At 40.6% G+C, this 3,861-nt stretch overlaps 1 pseudogene; it reads right to left on the bottom strand.

Moving 5' to 3' along the window:
* Positions 3,200-3,861, bottom strand: part of LOC107627786 — an 11,059-nt pseudogene continuing 10,397 nt past the window's right edge.

The raw sequence follows: 3,861 nt of genomic DNA, 5'->3' as shown, positions 1-3,861 counted from the left end.
AATTTGTTGTTTTGAGTTATTATAATTTATGAAACAGATTTTTTAAATAAGTTTATGGACTTGTTGGACTTTAAACAACTTAGACTCGAGTAAAAAAAAAAAGTCTATAAAAAATAACAGGTCTATGCTTGGATTATTTATTTACAACATAAACTAAGTTCGTCAAAGCTAAAATTCAGCTTGACTCATTTTCACTCTTATTTATCACTACAAAAAAAAAATGTCGATAAATAGCAGCGGCTTTTTGAGACCGCATCTAAAAAAATGTATTGGAAGTTGTCTGACAAAATAGGGAGAGTTGTGATATTGACGACATTTAGCGGTGGTTTGGATCCAACCGCTGCAAAAATAGAGATTTAGTAACGGTTCATGTATATGCCGCTAAATCAGTCATATTTAGTGGTAATTTTAACCAAATGGCCGCTAATTGATGATGTTTTGCAGCTGTTACACTTTAAACCGCTGGTAAATCAAAAGCTGCCTTTATTTCTATTCCTACAAAAGTCTATAATCCAATTTGATTTTCTATCCTGGAATTTTTGTATGCAACTTTGAGACAAAATAATGAAGTTTGCGTTGTGTTTATTTTTTAAAAAATGAAAATGAATGCAATATAACCTAAATAAGGATACGCGAATTCTTTAATATTGTGCTAATGTATTATTGCCTATAATAAAATTTAAAAATTTTGTTTAATATATCACCGAATATTTCATGTTTACTAATGTATCATGTGTCTAGTACATCAATTATTTATATGTTATCAACAAAAAATTATTGTTCCCATCCATTTAATTGTTAGTATTTCACTTAGAAAAAGTCTGAGAAAGTAACATTTTTATTAAAATTTAATCAGTATTTAATTATAAAAAAAAATGTAAATCTTATACTATTAAAAATACTAATAATAACTAATTGATAACTAAAAATAATAAAATATGCTGATCTCCTAATAATAATGTGTCAATTATATGTGTTATAAGGACAAAATACTTAAAAGGAGTACTATATATATATTCAAATAGAGAACTTTTAAGAGTCAATCTCTGTATAACTTTTACTAAACAAAAAGGACAGAAAAATTAATCAAATTCAATTACTACTGTTCGGTAGGTCGGGTACCGGACGGTTCGGGTTAGGATCCTGAGGTCAATGCTTCGGACCCTCGTCAGGTCGGTGCATCGGTATCTGATTATACCCTGAATAGGCGTCCATGAAACTCAGATATCTGTACCCTGCCGCTGCATCAACGAGCGTATCAATATTAGGTAGGGGGTAGCAGTCCTTGGGACAAGCCTTGTTGAGGTCAGAATAGTCTACGCACATTCTCCACCTCCCGTTGTGTTTTTTAACCAGAACCACATTCGACAACCAAGTCGAGTAATCCACTTCCCGGATGAATCCCGCTTCTAAGAGGCTGGCCGTTTGCTTGGCTACCTCGTCCGCATCTCTTGCATCGTCCAGACGGGCTTCGTGGTGAGGTGTTTCCTGAAATCCTCATTTGACAGCCCGTTCGTTAAGCACAAACTTGCCACCGAGTCCGTCAGACCGTCAATCTCCAAGCACTCGTCATTAAAACGGTCCAGGTACTTCCTGGTCGGCTCTCCGGGTCTCTGTGTCACCCCCAGCAAATTGATTGGGTGTTTGGCTTTGACAATCCTAGTTGTGAACTGAGCCAAGAAGGCGCGGATGATGTCGGTAAATTGGGTCACCGAGCCTTGCGGGAGGTTGTTAAACCACCGTATTGCCGGGCCCGCTAAGGTGACCGGGAAAGCACGACATCTGACCTCGTCTCCCACCCCTTCTAGGTTCATCCTGGCCTCGAAGGCCGTCAAGTGTTCTAGGGGGTCTTGTGTTCCGTCATACTTCATGTCTGTCGGTTTGTCAAAATGTTTTGGTAATCGGACCTCGAGCACAGAGCGGTGGAAAGGGGTCGCTCCTATTATGACAGGTCCTCGGGCAGTTCTTCTCGACTCATTGTTCTCGCGGTGACGTTCCTCGTTGCCTCTGTTCGACGCGCGCCGCCTTTCGTGTCGGGCGTAGATAATGGGATCGCGACTTCTTCTTCTGGGGCGTATCCGTTTCTCAGTGCTCTCCGACTCGCAATGGGGGCTCGGCGTGCGCCTCGAGCGGCTTCTTGAACGGGAACGGGTGGGACTCCGCTCTGGGGAGCGTTGGTCGCGCTCTCTTTCTGCTAGTCTGCGCTCTAAGTCTTGCATTCTGTGGCGTAGTTCTTGCATTATCCTGGCGTGGTTGTCACCCGTCCCCCCGAAGGGGCGTCTCTCGTGAGTCTGCGTCGCATCCCTCGTGGGCGACCGTTGCTGCTGCCGGGATTCCGTCGCGACGGCGCCTCCCCCGAGTATGGGAGGCGCTACCTCGGAACCAGTCCCAGTCTGGACCAGTACGAAATCCATGAACGTCTTCTCCCCACAGACGGCGCCAATGTTCGGTAGGTCGGGTACCGGACGGTTCGGGTTAGGATCCTGAGGTCAATGCTTCGGACGGTGGAGGAGCTCGTCTGGCCGTGGTTTCCTGGTTCCGGGTGAGCGAGGTCCTGAGCACTTCTGATGAGAAAAAGGGGGGTGCCACCTGCAAAGACACTCCGACGCCCTTGTCAGAATATGTGCAGGCGGAGAGGGAATGATGTGTGAATGTCACGTACCTTGGGGGGAGAGCCAGTCTCCCCTTATATACATGTCAGTAGTGGGCCCTTCCAGTGGGCAGGCCCACACTCTCGAGGGTGTTGTCACACGGCTGTGCACAAGCCGTACGGGACACGTGTTCGGGTCGGGTGGAGGGCGAACCATCGGGCCGGCGAGAACTCGGGTCGGATCGACCCGCGCGAGTTTTGGGCCAGGCCGTAACAACTACAAAACTGATTATCCATCTCACTTTGAGAAAATTACATTAAAATAGCTATTAGTCTTATTTATTAACATCTTCTTTAAACACTTCTATTTTATTTAAGAAATTATTACATACATATTCTTCCTTGTGAAAAAATACCTCACACAAAATTTCTTTCAATGAAAATAAAAAAGAAAACAACATAATTGTAATAATTTCACTAATCCAATAAAGCTACTGGTGCAAACAAATTAAACTCTAAACCGTCGCTGTTATACGAACGGTTGTTTAAAAACCCATAAAAGAACCACGTTTTGACACACCTCAAAGGATAGCACTCCACCAAGCACCACTAAATTCTACGATCTCCACCAAATGGAATTAGCTCAAAATCTTGACCCTTAAAATCAATTGAACTTTTCGAGAATCTCTCACGATATATAAAACTCTTTTGGATTTTTCCATGCTTCAGAGTCTCTATGAATAGCCCATGCATTTATATAAACTATAGTCTTAGCTGGAATTTCGTAGCCATATATAGTGCACTACTTCTCATTTGTTTCTTTTGGCATAAGTAATGGTCCTGGTAGGTATAATCTTAATGTTTCTTTTATCACAGATTTAACATAGTTACACTTTTGAATATCTTCTTTTAAGAAATCTTTTTGACCTCCAAAGTTTCTAACTTCTTCTTGAACTTTCTTCATTACTCTTAGATTTTTTATGAGCACGGTCATAGTTCAAATTGTTGTATTTGCAGTTGTATCTGTTGCTGCTATAAGTATGTCCAATAAAAAAAATAATAAAAAATAGCATATTTAAGTAAAAAAAAAAAATCTTTGGTATAAATTATATATATTAAATAAATATTTAATAAAAATTATATTTAAAATTATATAAAAAAATTTTATTGAATTAATTTAATAAATAGGTTAGACTAAGAATTATAAGAAATCGAAAAATGTTTGATAAAAACGCAAACGTTGATAACTCCGGTGCCAGGTACTTAAGTCA

The sequence above is a fragment of the Arachis ipaensis genome, chromosome B02 (assembly GCF_000816755.2).
Source record: "Arachis ipaensis cultivar K30076 chromosome B02, Araip1.1, whole genome shotgun sequence".
NCBI lineage: Eukaryota > Viridiplantae > Streptophyta > Magnoliopsida > Fabales > Fabaceae > Arachis > Arachis ipaensis.
The sequence above is the reverse complement of the archived record's forward strand: the minus strand, read 5'-3'. Positions and strand labels throughout refer to the sequence as shown.